Source organism: Anopheles aquasalis, chromosome 3, assembly GCF_943734665.1.
Source record: "Anopheles aquasalis chromosome 3, idAnoAquaMG_Q_19, whole genome shotgun sequence".
NCBI lineage: Eukaryota > Metazoa > Arthropoda > Insecta > Diptera > Culicidae > Anopheles > Anopheles aquasalis.
The window spans coordinates 6,947,244-6,965,000 of NC_064878.1; the positions used below are offsets into that span (position 1 = coordinate 6,947,244).

The 17,757-nt window shown below is 49.5% G+C and overlaps 1 protein-coding gene across 15 annotated transcripts in view; it reads left to right on the plus strand.

The window, feature by feature from the left end:
• LOC126577770 (solute carrier family 12 member 4) overlaps positions 1 to 17,757 on the plus strand; it is a 108,712-nt gene that overhangs the window by 59,912 nt on the left and 31,043 nt on the right. The gene's annotated exons all lie outside the window — the stretch shown is intronic.

The window sequence follows — 17,757 nt, forward strand, 5'->3', positions numbered from 1 at the left end:
ACGGCAATCACGGAAGGCGCATCTTGCCACTCGGCTGTGGCATCCTCTTTGAAAGCCGAGCGAGGACACCGTGCGTTCGCCAAGCCACGCCAACCCATCAAGCACCAGGCGTACGTGGCACTCAATTTTAATTTACACTCTCCGCCGGGGGCTGGGGCCATCCTGACGTTGCTGCGTCGCTTCCGGCATCATCCGGTATCCTTCAGCGCGGTCAGAACCGTTGGGAGAAGAAGCTTCATGCCCCCGTGGAGATCGGGCGAGCGAGGAGACACCGGTGGTGACAGAGCGAGGCTTTGGGCGCCCGGTGTGCTACTTTCCATTGTATCACGAGGCTGCGTTTGTCGGAAGTGGATCCCAAGTGACTGGGGCAGCCTCTGTGTTGCTCGTCGGAGTGTAGGGAGTACAGGATTTTGCGGTGACTCAGGTGTTTCATTATTAAGTTCCATCGCATCCGGTCGACCGACTTGCAGGAGCACCTTCTTCATCGCTTTCTTCGCCTCGTAAAGCATTCCGCAAGAGCGCAGTGCCAGCAGCTTGCTTTCAAAGAGTAAGATAACGTTCGACATCGAGCGTGTCCCAGAAGTGGAGCTCCCGTGGCTTCTTGTTGCATTTTAAAGTCACTCCTGTGTGATGCTCTCCTGAATAATTGCGAAAGTTTTCATAAAGTAAGCAGAGTAGGCGTGTGGGGTAGGTCCAAAGCGAGATGGAGCGGTAGAGGAATCTTCTGTGGCAAGCGAACAGCGCTCGTCGGTTGTAGCGCATGATAAGTAAGTAAGCAGATCAGGGAAAAGACGATAAACACAGAGACTACTCGCTCGTCCTTTATTCATCCTTGCACAGGAGCGTTACTTAGACTTAGCTTGCAACTGTCTACGTCCATATCTACGCCCTAAAAAGCTCGTATGCTGCTGGCGCTCTGCTTGTTTTCTCATTTCCAATTTATTTTCTCCAATTTATGCCTTCCATTAACTAGAATCTTCCTCGATTTGTGATAAAACGGTTATAACCGATAAGGATGTCACATTCTCACAAAGGAAACAACGTTATAACTCAGGACGGCAAACCCAGACTCCGTGTCCCTATGACGCCGGTCCCTGTTTGAGACTGGTTTGGTTCGGTACTCCGGCGACCGACCGACAGCGACCCGTATCCTGACTTCTATTCAAACCCAGAGTACCGGTTCTGCTTTTGATATATTGATAAAACTGCTCTCGAGGCTTTTTTCTTCTATCTCACTCTCGCTCTCGAAAAGCCTACACATGTCCATAGGGGTCCAACGAACCAACCAAAACCGTTTGCATCCCCAGTGTATGGGCGAGATGAGTTAACCCAAAAAAAAAAAAGACTCTCCAACAAATGGTTCCTGCCTTCGGGTCCTTCAACAACTCAACACAGCGACTTGACCATTCCGGCAAAGCGGACAACCCACGCGGAGTTCAACCCCGTACTCGAACGCCAAACGCATGAAACTTGGCCGAAATAAGCACTCGACCACGGCCACCCCCCGGGGAGTGGTGGTGGAGATGTCCAGAGCGACCATATCCGATCGCTACGACGCAGGAAGAAAGCCAAGCGTTCAGGTGCGGTCCCGGGAGAGGTCGGGAGAGGAGAGGGGTAGCGAGCCAAACCCTGCTGGAAACCAACAGCCCCGCTGTTCCAGTGAGCCCCTTGGGCGGAAGTTGGTAGCGAGTTGCTGAGGTTTGGTGCCGGGAATGGAAGCCAAAATACGATGCGAGCTGTGGAGCTACACTGCCGAATTAATGGCCGATTTCCAGAGGATTTCCAGTCGTTCTGGTGTGGTTACCACGACCCCCTGAAGACTCCCATGAAGAGCTGGCATGGTGACGGTGGGGTGGGATGCCGGTTGAGGGGTGGAATGGTATATATTTGCATTCAGTTAAGAGACTAGCGTTGTAGGAGGAGGAAGAGGAGACAGCAGCATAGCTTGTTATTTTTATGCCCGCCTTGTGCTGAGTCCCTCCCTGGTACTTCTCCTCTGTTGGACTACTCGGCACAGCGGATTGCAACAAAGTGTATCTGTGTGTCTATGTGTGCGTGGGAAAGAAGCTTTCGCTACGAGTGCTCCATACGTGTACGGGAGAAACAGTTTCAACATGTTCTCGGTGATGGTGGTGCTCATGATGGTGCGATGATGGTAATGAGCTTGAAAGCAAATGGCTACCACCGTCGGCAATGGCGCGCGAATCATCAAGTCGAAGTTCCCGCAGGGAGTCAAAGCTAACAGGACATTACAGAGGACTCCACCGGGTGGGGGGGATCAACATATCCTGGTGTATCCTTGAAGCTCGGTAGGATAAGAAGTTTCACATGCGACCGGATTCGAAGTTTGAAAGTTGGTGTAAAATTGAATGTTTGTTTCGATTAGCAGTTGTGCGACTGCTCCAACGCTCCAACGAAACAATCACGGAGGAAAGCAGTGGATTCTCGAAAATTATGGCCAATCGTAAAGCAACTGAGCCTCTCGCCGAGTAACCGCGCAACACCGAGTAAGATGTCCCCTTGTAATGGGCTTCTAAACTGGTGAAAAGAGAAGGGATAGGGCGTCAACTCGATGACGTCGTTGGGCCGGCGGATAAAGTTTTGAAAGTTAATGCCCCTTTGCTTTAACCGCGGGGAGGCCTAAGCCTCCGTAAGGCTGCTTCACGCTGGATGGTTGGGATGATTTGGTTGAAGATAAGATGATGCCGAGATTTTCCGGCCCGATGCCATCACCGCGGCCTGACTTTGGAGATAATATAGTCTTTTCCACCGCCCTGCTCTGCGTGCTTCCAGCTTCCGGAGGCAACAACCACCGAGGCACATTAAACAAAACGAGACCTAATTCATTAGCTGGTGCTTGTGGGTGACAGTGATTGTGCGCTTTTTTGGAAAGAAGGAAAGGAAATGACGAGACGGCAGACATGTTTCTTCTTGGCATGCGGTCGTAAGCTGTTTTGCTTCGTGCCTTGCAATAACGGTTTTAAGTTTTGCGATTTTTACTACAATTGTCAAAAATATGGAAGCAAACTTAGGTGTGCCAAGTAAAGGGACATAAATTTATTCCATCCTAACTGTAAACAATACAGCAAATTCATTTTGTTTCAATCGTGCACTGGCAGCTTTAGAAAACTAGGCATCGGCTTACCAGATATAACAGGATTCCTTACAATCCCAAAGTGAAACGATAAAACTACTTAAACATCGTAGTCACTCCTTTTCATCCTGTTCCCTGGTTCCCCGCTACGCAAGTTTTGCTATTCCTGGAATTGGAAAGCGATTCCATTTTCTGATTACAAACAAACCACAAAGCGTTGCAGCTGCCCTCCGTGCAGGCGAACAAAGTCGTCCGTGTGCTAGGAGTGCTCCACAGTCACACCAGCAGCAGCGAACCGAAACGTTGTACATCGAGCATAAAACCGGCCGATAAATCCCGCCGGCTGTCGATGAATAAAGTATCGCATAGCACAGTGTCGACACCGGTCGGCAGCTGGCTGTTCCAACCACGCGCACCCTCCGTAATGCTTTTGGCCTTCGCTTAAGTAACAGCTGACCCCTGTCGAGCGTCGCAGCCTCGCAAGTGATCGCAAATGGGGCGAATCCGAGGCAAAGAAAGTTACAGGAGGAAACGGGAAGAGGTATGAGAGGGCATGAAGAAACCGGAACCGGACGGCCCCGATCCATTGATTTTGTACTGGTTTGCCCGCCGTGCCACATTCCGGTGACATGGACGCCAGGGTGGGGAAAATGAAAAAAAAAGAAAAATCCACCCTGGAATGACCGAGACGCTTACGGAGCCAGGCCCCTTGATGGCTACTGTGCAACGTCTCTAAGCGCGCCCGGTTGAGAGTTTGGTTGGGGGCGGAGAGGTCTAGCTTTTCTTTTTTATTATTATTTTTATTTACGTTTCCTTACTTTAACGACAAACATAATCCAACGCATCGTTAGTGTTGCTACTGCTGCTGCGACCAGCGCGATCGTCCACACGATACCTACTCGATTACACCAGGGACAACTTACCGCTGAAGGCGATGATGGGTTTGGACGTTTTGAACCGCGAGGAATGAAGTACCGGGGGGAATCCTTGATGTTGGGCTATTATATCGTCATGTTTGGTCATTGTTTCCCCGTTCCGCTCCCTCGTCAGCTGTTCCTTGTGCTCATAGCACATGAGAAACTTTCACGCGTTTCCTGGTGACGACGACGATGACAATGGCGGTAACTGACGTGCCGTGGAAAAGTTGGAAAAAGTCCCCTGTCATGTGTGGTGCCCTCGCTATGTGGATGTGGATGGTGGCAACAGTCTTTTCACAGCCCATTTGTAGACAAGTCATTTCGACAGGTGCTCCCCAACCGGGCCTGGCCGTGGCATAATGAGACGAAAATTGTATGGAAAGAGGGAACAACTTTGTCATAAGAAAATCATTGAATCATGGAGTAAATGATGGAATCAAATGTTTCATACCCACCAACATATGGTACAGTAATTTGTGTTGGAGCAAAGGTTCCAAAGTCAACCGTGGCTTGTCTCCACAACCGTCAAGTAATTAAAGAGCCATTCGGTATAATTAAAAAATTAATCTACCTGGGACACCTCTCCAAGTTTTGAGGTGAAGTATGTGTCTTCAATTATGGGTGCTTCATATTTCTTGAACCAGCTTTTAATTGAAAACAAATGTAATTAAGATTGTGCTTCAAACTGATTATTCCAAATGCTCCCGATATCGTTCATTGTTTATTACAGGGTCCTTAAGTTATTTAAATATCCAGCTCGCAGTTTAAAGCGCGTTATTTCATCACATAATTTCGAGGTGTATGACATTATTAAATTTGTTTGGAATACGAAATGATGTGGCTCAGTTGCCGAAAACCCAAGATGGAGGCGCCTGGTAACCGGTAGAAAAATCCGGAGTTTTTAATAGAAAGCTGTGGTTAATGTTGGAATTTCGAAAAAATGTTTCTTCATTCAATTTTTTTTTTGAACACTACTTCAATCGCGCAAAATAATTTAGCGAGCCGCGGGAGCATGTAACCCCTGTTCCATGCTTGCTTCAACCCCTTGGCTGACTGTCTACTGGCATGAAAATCTGCTCTACACTTGCCAGCTCACGAAATACCATCGCAAAATTCCGCATCAAATGTTGCAGGGAAGAGGATTAGAGGAACTTGCTTTTAACGCTACACCCAGTACCACAGTGCAACAAAGTAGCATTCGTATGCATGATAATCCGCACAACGACAACAACAAAAAAAAACCACCACCACTAATAGCGTCGGGTTGTATCGGTTGTGCAGAGTCGTCGCTGCGAAGGGTCGCTGCGACAGAAGAAAAAAAAATGCCAGCCCTCCAGGAACAGGAAGCGCCCGGCTGAAAGCGCTAGCTAGAATCGAATGGAGTAAATGAAACTTATCCTACTTTCTTTCGCCACTGCCACCGCCACCACTCGGATCAGCACAAAATAATAGGTCAAGTGGATGCTGATGAAGATGAGAACAACGACGACGACGACGGCCACGAGGACGGAGCGCAGCGCAACTGCTAGAGCTGGCAGGCTCGTTGAGAGTAACCACGTGACTCTGGGAAGAGCGCAGCAGCAGCAGCAACGACGACAAAAAAAAGTAGAGAGGAATAGCTTCTGGGCTTCCTTGGCGCGCGCGATACTCAAATGAACCATCGGCAGCGCAGAGGATCCAGTGAGGCACACCAGAAGGTGCACCATTTTGCGCTTCGCCATGGCTGCGATGCTTTAATCTTTGGAGAAGCCAGAACGGTGAAAGGGCACACTACGGGCGGGGGACGATGTGAGCTCGGTGCCAAGTCAAGCGCCGCTGTCGGTGAGGGCAAACATCGTAGCACCATCGCGTGGAATCGTGGCACACAGTTCTCACCCCGGAAACCGGTGTTCTCGCAGCGAATACTCTGTCCGTGTCCGTGTGCATGTGTGTTTTATTTGCTCTTTTCCCAGCAGTGAGATTCGAGCGCTCCAAATGGTGGGGTGGCCTCTGTGGCTGTTTGCTTGTCGGGCGCGCAATTTATTGTGTGTTTCAACTACACGAAGCGGACTCTGTTTCGCAGTTTCGCGCACACACTGCACACGCCTGGGTCTTGTGGAAATCACAAGCAGTGGCCACAGCAGGACGGTAGCGTAACGTATCATAAATTTCCAAACAGCACATCAGGAGACTCCGAACACAGCACGTCAGACGCGGGGGGGTCCCTCTGCTCTACTTATCGTCCACACAGAGCAGTCGGTTGCGATGGTATTTGTTTTCTGCCTTTTTAGGGGTTTATGATTGTTGTGTGCACATAAAACGCGCAAAATAGCGCCAAATATAAGCCTTCACCAAAAAGGAAGGAGATCATGTTCGATGTCACCGTGTGGTGATGTATTACGCCTCGGGGTTAAAAATGCCCGACACGCATGCACCGTGCATGTATCACGTTTCAATGCCACGCTCAGATTGATGGTTGAGTCGCGATGAAACTAAACTTCCACGGCTGTATGGCTTGTATGGTGGATCGATCACAAGAGACTAGAGCTAGTGGTGTTAGCACAATCCGCCCTGGTTTTTGAGAGGCCAACCCATTTCCAACTGGCCAGCTGGAAAATGGAACCGGAGTTATTCACAAACTGGAACCGCATACGAATAATGATCGTTTGCAATCGTAGTGTTGTGGGAAAATTCGGGGAAAACAATAATGCTTCCCACGAAACGAGACCACTGGAACTTTTCGTCATCAACGTTTTTAGTGTGAAAGTTGGTGTGGCTCTTTTTTTCCTTTTTGGTTGCGATGTTCGTCGCCTGTAACGGTCACGCTCGTTGCAGAGAAAAAAAGTTTCCCCTTAAATTGAGAAGTGGTTTCCGAATGAATGTTCCTTATTTCGGTAAATGAATACACAATCGATATTGTTCGACAACTTTTCTCAAGCTACTTTTTTCATGCTTTGAGTTTGATGATGTTGGCACCCGCATTGCGTTTGATAGAGTGCAACGGAACCAACAAAACGCATCTGATTTGAAATCGTTGCTTAAAACACAGAAGCAGCAGCGTTGCTTAAAACACAGAAACATGAAACTGGAGCGCATTCATGACGGAGTCGATTTCAAATTCAATTACCACTCCAGCGCCGAAAAGTATTAACAGTTCATCAAGGTCGTAAAGCGATTTTTGGTGCGCGTCTGTGATGGGATTGGCTTATCGTTGAAAATCAACTCCCACTTACTCACTCACACACTCATCCCCATTCGGACTACTTTATGGACGCCCTACGCCAACCCACATTGCGATAACAACTTCTCTGGCGTAATCGCAAAGGCGGTCCACGACAGGACAACTATCGGCGAGCCCACCATCTCCTCCCATCGTGCCCCGAAATCCTTCCAGACTCCAGATGCCACAATTTTGGTTTTACTTTTTTGCTCCAATGAATGAAAGGGCTTGCCCGTCGGAGTGAGATCGTTTCGACTCTCCTGGAGTCGCTGCTGGATTAGAAGGGAGAGAAGGAGAAAAAAAGTAACGACCAATCGTTACACCCACTCCACGATACGCATCCCATCGACGAAATATGTAGCAATTTGGGAAAGAAGTCGTTCCGAATGATGGGATCCCATCCCAGTATTTTCCCAGATTTGCGTCAGGGGCAGAAAGAGAGAGAGATAAAGGGAGTGAAGGATAAGTCAATTGGTAATATTACTCCACTGTTCCTGGCGTTGCATTAACTGACCAGCTTTTACTTACATTAGTCTCGCCAAAAACTAAAATATTATTGCAAGCGGGATTAAAGTGACATCTGCCAGGCGTCCTCCGTCTCGTTAACTCAATTTTGCGGCAACTGTCGACTGTCGACAGAAACAATATGTGGCTCCGCTTCAAAGTTGTCTCGTCCTTTGGCATGCACGACATGTGTGGGGGGGAGCCATTGACATGCAGGCTGATGAAAAATATTAAATTCACTTCGCGCACCGAGCCGGGACAACGGAACGGACGGAACGAGGATGTTTTGTCGTGATCCGAAGAGAACACCGTACCGTACGGCCATGGCGCACGTGCGACGCTACAAAAACAGCCAATTTCGGTCATCAAAGGAAACATGTCGGGCCGCCATGCTGCACGACGCAACAAACGGGCGACCGTATGGTGGCCGGAACAGAAAATAAATTGACGACACGATGCGCCGACACACCATAAGGCACGAACTTTGACCTTCTGCTTACAGCATCCAGCTGCTGGAGTGCTCTAGTGCTCGGGACCGGGACCTTACTCTAGTAGGTTGATCGTTGAGTAAGGAGGTTGCCGTTGGAAGTTGTCAAGATTAAACATATTTTCGGTCAATTTTTTTTTTTTGCCAAGAGAGTCTTACAATTCAGTTGTTTTTCTATAAACAACATTTGCTCTTTTTGCTAAAATTCGAATCGAAGTCATCAACCGAGGTTAACAGCAACCGAGCAGAAAACACTTGGATCGACTTATCCACGGATCGCCATTATAGGAACCAACCTTTTGGGGACAAAAACAGATCCCTGCTTAACCCACCACTCGTGTGGTGTGCCAACGAAAAACAACAACTCGCCGCAACCAAACAACACGGCACACTGGGGCTGATTACTAATTCCAAGTCAGGCAGGCGCTGTTGATTATGTGATTATGCAAATGCGACCACTTTAATCGTCCTCGGCTGACTTAACCACGGGTGGCTAGAGGTTTATGTTGCGCTACTGCTCGCTACCCTCTCGAAACACCGACGTCCTGGCGTGTCTTTCATCCCACGCGATCCTCAAGCTCAAGAAGGCTTTCTCACCACACCAAAGGACCAAAGGTGGGCGCGTTCCGGAAATTCGTTGCCACAAAATTGCCCCGAAATGCTTCGCTGAATGTGTCACTACAATCTACGATCGAACCTCGAGGGCACACACCCCGTGGGTATACTGGTTGACAGAGTGGTGGAACGGAGCATGTCGTAAGCTCTGTCGCCTGTCCAACTACATTCAGGTCTCGACACCTCGAAAAACACTCTCCGGCGCTCGCGGTACGGGCGAAATTATGGAAAGTAGATGCGAAACGCTAATTCGCGTTCGACACTATCTCGAGGGCACATCTTTCATCGAACAGGACAAAAAAACATTGCTGGAAATTAGACACCGTGCGGTGTTTGTGTTTGTGTTTCGACAACATCCAGATTCGACGAAATCTTAGTTGACAAAATATGATTGTGATTGCTGAGCACTAGTCAAAGTATCGAGGGCGTCATTACGCGTGCTGCGGGGTGTATGAAAAATCAATGATCCACAAACAAACAAATAAACAGCCGGATTACTGATGTACGAGCAACAGCAGCACCGTCAGTTGCGAAACCAATAAAATGGAATCGACCAATAAACCAGCGACCAGGGAGCGGCAACAAACACAGGCGACCGTCAAACGGCCGCTTCGCTACGACAAACACGACGAGCCTCATGCTCATGTTTGAGTGGTCGCTGGCGAGGTAGGTAGGGAACGCTTATCCCCGGGAACAGAGACCCGTGGTCGTGATGGCCCTGTTGATGGCCTGACTGGTTGGCAGCCGGCTGATTAATCGATCGTAAATCCAAGAATGAAAAGCATCGAGAACTTTATTGCTGGAGAGGCATAATCTACCCGCAGCCCAAAACCCCCTCCGGTGAAATTGATAAACGCCTGTCGCGCGCTCGTTGACGTCACAATACCGGAGGCAGCATGTCGATGGAGTCGTTTCCCGAACCATTTTTTTATTCTAGAATTTTACCTGGCCACTAACGACGTCTTTTGTAGCGCTGCTAAAGCACTAGTTGAGTATCGGATTAAGTTGCAAGCGTCATCGCCGGGGCTCTGATAAATGACCGAACGAGCTTTACCATGCCATAGCACATCTCAACCGTGAAAAACATCTTCTTCCATCACGCTTTTCCAGGTTTTCGTGTGCCAGTGCCAGTGTGAAAGATTCGCACATCGCGCATAATTAAAACAAATTTACACTTCATTAGTCACGCCGCCAAGTGGTGGCGATGGCGTCATCACGAATCGCGGAAGACACAACTCTCCACTCGCGAGGAAGCTCCGGAAATGCACCGCTTCCAACGGCAACACCCCGACCGACGACGACCTGTGCGAACCGTTACAGAATTAAAACAAATGTCATCTCATTAAAATTGTTTATTCGCCATCATTCGCCAGCCGACGCTAGTGAACGCTCGTGAACAGCTTCATCGCTTCGTCACTGCGTGGGGTTCTTTCGCGTTGGAGCATTATCTCTGGCAGCGGAAGGGTTGTTTCGGGAGGCCCTCAGTATGACGCTACTAGCAGTTGGACTGCAGAAAGGATGATTTATGTAGATGCCGAATCGTGTCGGAATGCACCGGTCACCAGGATAACCCGGGAGGAAGGTCTTCTTTTATCGCTTCATAACATATCAGCACGATGCAAACGATCATCGAGTGGGTGGCCATGACAATTCAACGCAACTACAGAGAAAACAATAAAATGCGAAGACTTTACGACCATTAGCGTCTTCCTTTTAGGTCAGAATGGCTCCAAAGCTGACCCCTGAAAAGGCTGAAAGCTGTCTCGTAACTACTCGTTAAAGTGAATTTCATTTTAGAAGAGAAAAAGGGGGGGGGGGGGGGAAAGAACATTCTCGGTACCGCTAAGACGCCTGGAATAGTCGGTCCGGTGAACTAGTACATCCGACGCTCATTAACGAGCCCTAATTGCTACATGATAAGGTGCTGTTAGCCTGGTTTCGCTTGAAGTGAACTCCTTCCAGACTCCTGTCAGGCTTTCCGGTCCGCTCCTGAGCAAAAAGAAGTCCCAACCTGTCCCGGGACTAATGAAATCACGTCCACTGTGTGGAAGGTGCGCGCCGTGTACTAAACACGCTCTATATTAAAGACCTCCGCTTGTGTGTCTGCGTGTGCAAAAAGGGTCGCGTAAGGAAACCCGGACCTGATGTGCTGATGACCGTCTCCCCTCAGCACCCCTTGGCTCAATTATCTCGGCCGACCTCCACCGGACGGACCTGAACTATTTCCTTCTAGGACAAGCAGCGCGCAGCAAACATTGTCTTTTGCTCCAACCAGAACATAAAATCTGGCCAACCACCACCGTCCTCGTCGTCACCAAGAAGGGGAGCAGCAAAAGTTCCGTTTTTGTCGAGCAAGTTGCGGCCGAGGTGCCGAGCGGAACGCTACTTGGTCCGCTCGGAATACCCTCGGATGATAAATGACAAACTATTCAGCTAGCAAGACTTTGCGCAATCTTCCTAATGAGCTCCGGTCAGGATGGTCACTGGTTCTATCGCATCGCAACGCAAGTCGGACCGAAAGGGGCCATCTTCGCGTCCCGTGCGCCGTTGGTAAATGAGGTGTAAATTGGGAGTCGCCTGTCGACCTCTGATTGCGACAAGGTTAAGTTTTGCGAAGCGCAGCAAGTTTTGCTGACGTTTGGACTGACCCAAACGATCGGCATTGATTAAGCCTTCGATGTGCTTTTGAGGTTAATGTAGGACGCCCTGCTAACCGCCGATTCCTGGAGCTTATTCCTGATCAAAAGATGAAGCAATGTCCCCAAAAATATCCGCATCTGAGGTTCGGTAGAGTTTTGTACAAAAACTACTTTCGTGTTTCTTCAACAAAAAAAAACTATCTCCGCGCGAGAGCGTTACAAAAAAATATGTTAAACAGCTGAAATCGAGTGCTCACACCGTGGCTCGAAACGAAAAGCGCTGCTGCCATCGATACTGATCCACAGCGCGGAACGATCGAGTCTAGAATATTTTATGCAAATGAATCGAAATCGCTTGCCAAGTGTACCGGCAAAAAGCCCCGGGGCGGGACTGTATCTTCACGGTCGGTCGGTCGGTCGGACGGCAGCGAATGTGACGTGCGCTTTGGACGGTGTCGCGCGCTCCCGGCATTTTTACATGCCGGGCACACTCGGCAATCGATTAACGAGGCGATGGCAACGACGAGGAGCGTAAACGGCGAGAGCGAGCGAGCGAGAAGAAGAAGAGACGAACGATTTGCACTGACAAGCCAGAATCCTTTGACCAAGGATTCGGGCTTCGATCAGCAAAACGTGGCCGACGTCGTCTGCCGGCCATTCAATCAATGTCGCTCGAACGCAAACGAACCATTTTTCTCTGAACTTAATTTCCCGAAGCCTGCGACGCACTTTTTGATTTGCGAACGCTTCCTAACAATGCCGGGCGGCGATTTGACTTTCTATTATGCTGCGGATCATGTTTCACGCGCGAGCTGGCCAGTCGACGGAAAGGGCCGATCACCATGGTACGCAAAACTGTGATCAGATGTAGAAGCTGTAATGCTGGACTGCGTTCCACCATTCAGAAAGCCATAAAGTAGTCACCATTAGCCTCTCAATGCCAGCCATGGCAGGTGGTGCTGTCGTCCCCTTTTGCTTCGGCTAGTAAAGGAAAGTACGTTCAACATTAGGCGCGATAAGAGAGGGAAAGCGACAAAAGCGAAAGGGAGTTATCATATGTGCCATTGTTGTGTGTTGGGCTTCCTGGCGTAGCGTCAGCAACCTGCCTCGACACAGGCCTCGAAGAGAACACGCATGGCTTCTCCTGCTCAATGCCTGGTTCACCCTCTCCCTTCGCCGATGGAAATGTTGATAAATCGAGGCTTATCCCACCCCAGTTAATGGAGCTAAATCGTGGGTCGTTGCGTGCTTCATTTGTCAATGTTGAACGCATTCAATTCAACCCAAAGAGCGCCTGCCAAGGAGGAGTCGCCGCCAACATATTAATCGCTCGCAACCATTGTAACTAATTGCCAAAACATACTCGAGCGAAACGAGATTTCATTGGGGCGGGTTGAGGTTAACGTCTTACAGATAATGTAATGTTTCTACATCAATCTTGCGATGCTGACGGTCCTACTGTATGTTGCGGGAATGTTCACTAAATCGCTTAATACGCTCGAATGCTCATGAATCTCGGCGTTGAAACAACGCACAGACGCTTTTCCCGGGACGAATGTCATAATCCGGCGAGCGTCCTAGTACAACGGTCCTCCCCGAAAACCAATCCAATCCCATGTCGATGCGTTACTATTATTGAAATCGATTGAACCAAGGACTCCGTCCTTCGACGCCGGTGGACGATATGAATTTCAAACACGTTCTTGGCCCGCAGATCCCACTTGAATCCTTTTTTCGGCGTGGGCGGTTAAGGTCCCGTTAAGCCCCGTTCCGGACAGTCCGCACACTTGCATACCGCAGCATGCCTCGTAGCACGCCCTAGATCCCTTTTTCAGTTTTTTTTTATGCTGCGCGATGTTTTCTTTTTGTTACCGAGCGCACTTACCCAGAACGGAGAATAGCGGCAACCGGAAGATGAGATGATTGGATAGAAGAGGAAGAAGATCAGGACGATGCCGAACATCGTCTCGTACTGTACTGGGTGTGCGCGCGCGGAAGGATCTAGCCAAGAAAGGAAAAAGATATTTTTACAACTTTTCCTCCTCGTGCGAGCCGCGCTTTTCCGGCAAGACAAGGCACGGGAAGGGCTGGCAACTCTCGCGAGGAGCTTATGTTAACATTCTACCTAGCACCGAGCACCTTCTATCGTATGCATGAGTCTGGCGCGTTTTCTTATGCGATTCCAGTGAGTGAAGTGCGCTTGCTACCCTTCTTTGCATACACCGGCGTTCCTTTGGCGTCCTGGAGATGGTTGCTTGTCTGTTGCTATCAAAGGTCTGCTTTTAGGCAAATGAATCCAGCGACCTGTTCCCTCGACGGTGAACGATCCGCTAGCTGTCTGTCTCGCTTATCACATTTTTAACGCCATTTTTAAAGTCCAGAAGGATCATCCTCGGGTTCCCCCTACACAACCAAAACGTAGTCTAGGGTCCTTGGAACCCTTTGCCTTTGGCGCTGGTTTGTCTGGCCACAACAACAACCTAAAAACCCCTGGAAGAGGCTTCCGTTTCACATTCACAAATCGAAGAGAATCGCATCCTTCGTCAAAGACCACAAGGTCAGCTAGCAACGTCGATGAACGACGATGGATGCCCTTTCCAAGTTATGTACACAAACCTCAGGCCAAGAATGGTGAGATGCTGGACTCTCCAAGGAGCGGGCGTTTGTTCAGAATGTTGGCAGCCGGCCGGCAGACAGGCAGGGAGGGGTCCTTAGAGGATCATTTATTATTTTAGTAACAAATTGTATTTCCTCCCCAACCCGTCCATTTTTCTTTTCCGTGGAAGGAACAAAAAAAACGGGAAAACCTTCTTCTTCGCCGCGTTCTGCACCACCAGGAATGCTTCTCGCGAATTCTCGACCAGCAGTAGCAGCAGCAGCAGACGAAGAAGGTGGCCAATACGGAGTTAATGAAATGAACCGAGTCCGGAGAGAAAGCTCTCCTTTCCAGCCCACGCACTCGCTCGGACCAACTTTCCCGAAACGGCCCCGTTCGATGTGGTCCTTCTTGGGCCGCGAAAGGATTCGCCAGCGCATCGCGAAACATTTCCCCAAGATGATTTAAGCGCTAGGAGCGCCAAAGACACCGCCGCAGCATAATTTATAACATTTTACGGCAACTTTTAATAAGCATAACCGCGAAAAAAGCGAAAATGCCAAACGACACAAATGCAATCAGCCGGGGGATGGTTGATGGCTTGCCCTTAAGTTTATAAGTAACTTGGTGGAAATGGATGGGGCTGCTCCCGAAAGGATCAGATTTAGTTAATACCAGCTCGTTAAAAGGACGCACAACGACTACGTCTGCAAAAATATCAGGTTTTCTACCCACATTTTCTCCCCTTTTTTCCCGAAAAATGTTTTGTTTTAATCCGACCGAGCGCATCCTGATGCGCACCGGACAGAGAACCATCACGCCACGCCAGATGATTCATGGGAAAGTCATTAAACAACCGGCGAGTGCGGGTGCCACCGAAATTAATCCCATCATGAATAACCGCAACAGGACCAACAGGGAGACGGCTCAAACTCCCACGAATGGCACCCCTTTCCACCCTTCGCTGGGCACACGCGCATCAAATCCGTTGGTTGATTGCGCAAACACTGGACCGGAACGCGAAAGCGCGTTTTTCGTCGGACTGGACAACATAAAAAACATAAAACATATCATCAAATGGCCCCGGACAATACCGGGATAGCTGGCAGAGCGCTCAACTACCACTACGTGCCTCCTGGTGTGGGTCCGTAGATGTTTGCCCCAGTAACCGAATCACTGGCAGCAGCAGCAGTACCACGCCGCTTCTAGCACTGTGCTGTGTGCAATATTTAGTGGGCTAGCGCAAATTATTCAGCGAATGGCAAACACGAGAGGGAGGGGTTTTGGGGGGGGGGGGGGGTTTGCGGGGGTGAAACATGTAACCGAATCAACCGACCACCCCCAACGGAGGACGAACACAACAACAGGACGAAACAAACAAACGGTTGGCAGCCGAGTAACCGCTCCTGGAGCGCAGGATGATTTTTTCGCACAATTTTCTCTTCCTTTATTGTGCTGCCATCGCTCATGCACACCAACACCCACGCATTGCTCATGTAAAGCCATGACCTACATGCACACAGTTCGGTGTTGCGTTCCCTTTCGGTACATGGCGACGCATCCAACGCATAGAATTCCGTTGTTTATGCAAAAGGTATACACCAGAGTTCGTTTGAGTGCGATTGGAAAATTTTCCTCCCCTTTTTTTTTACTTTTTCCAAACCGGAAACGTGGTACCATGTGTGGTAGTGAAAATGTCCAGGCTGTGGACGATTTTGCGTTGACCGTTTTTCGCTGGAAGTTATTAATTCACAGCACAGGATTCCAGCTGCTTGCTCCTCGAAAAACCCATTCCGGATTTTTCCGGAAAACGAAGCTTTTTTCTGGCAGGATTCATACCGTGCAACTTTTACCTTTTTATCATCATCATCATCATCATCGGCAGTTCCCGGACACTACACCGGACGTAATAAAGAAAGTTTGACCCTCTGCAGAGCGCCCACCCAATGTTGCCGCAACATTCTTCTTTCATCAAAACAAATTAAACCACTTTTTTGGTCGCACCAAAAGTCCACGGATCGAAGATGAAAAATCGATCGAATTCCTGATTCGTGCTGATCGTGCTGGACGCCGGTGCCGCCGTCTCGTACCGTTACCATGTGTTGTGTGAAGGACACTCGATCTCGAGCTCTCCTCGGAGCGAGGTATGGGACCCAGATTCCGATGTGTGTGGGGTCTCATCGATGATTTATCGTAAAACTGTGCGCATACATATTTATGGGAAATTTATCTCGCTACCGGCTACCGTCGTCCTTCCACACGCTCATACGAGCATTCAGAAGATAGCTCGAGCACAAAAACACATCACAGAAAGAGAGAGAGAGCAAAAGAGAGGGATGAGAAAGGAAAAATAGAATTCGGTCAGCGGATTGGTGCTGCTGCCACTAACTTGGACCTTCCGACGTGCTCTGAACTGCTGCTGTCCCAGTTTCACTCGCAACGTTCTAGCTTCCATTCATTCATAGCCAGCTTCCCTATCCGCAGGTGGCGCCTGCCTCAATCCGATTCTCTTGTCCGAGTCCGAGGGACCTGCTAGTTCCAAGGACACACCCAGCACACAGCACCAGCTATTGGCACACACCGGACGAAGCGCCCTTCTCGTGCTTTTAGATAATGAAAAGTCATTTCTCATTACTGCTGCTCGCCCTTCTTTCGGTGCGCCACTGCCTCCTGGCGAGTGGCGAGAGGAGAAAGAGAGTGGAAAGGGGGACTTCTGGTCGACCGAAGATGGCCATTCGTTGGACGCAGCTTTTCGCCACTTCGACAGGTCAGCCTAAGCTAAGAAGGGGACACCAAGGTTCAAGCCGTGCCGTCGTGACAAACGGCCGCCGTCGTCGTCGTCGTCGAGGCCACTGGGTTGGAAAACAAATATGGAGAATGCCGCACAGAGCGATTACACGCCGAACGGACGCCCGAAGACGCGAGCCGTGGTTATTTATGGCCACAGGGCGCGCACTACTTCCGAGGTTTTCCGACTTTTCGGTGACCAATTCGACTTCTTCTTCCGTTGCGGTCTTCGGTGCGGAACGGTGGCGTTGCTTTCGTGACCGATTAGTGCGACCATAATGTTACTCCCGGTCGGTCCCCCCCTTTTTCCTACCGCACCCGCAACGATCGAATCGATTAAGGTTTTATGTGGAATCATCAATTCCCCATTTGCCCGGACACAAGCCACAAGCCACCACCCCCCGGCCAGCTGTCCTTAGCATCCGAACCGCATCGCATCAAGATGAAGTGTCGCTCCCGCAGCATATGGTGTGCATATTGGGGAGTAGTTTGTTCGGTTGGAATGCTACCGTTTCCCCCCTTCCTCTTCCGTCCCAAGGCCCAAGCATATTGCGTGTCTATCGCTTAACCGAGGCGGAATGTGTTTTATGAGCTTCGCACATTAACTTCCGATTATTTGCCAACCGTTTTTAACGACCTGAATGTCGCCGTCGGAGGAGACTGGTCCATCGGGAAGATTAAGGGAGGGTGAGGAAGCTTTTCCCGATTTTTCCAAGCCAAACACTGCTTTGCTGCTCCGTTGGTGTGTCACTGGGATGTTCGTTCATCGCACTAACTAGGTTGCTGGAAGCTGGAGAAGCAGCACGGCGGCGAAACAGGCACGCAAGATAGTGTGACTAATTATCTGGAATATCCTGTCGGAACAGGACTTTTCCATAAATACTAGTATATACACAGGAAGCACGAGCAGTTGCGCAAT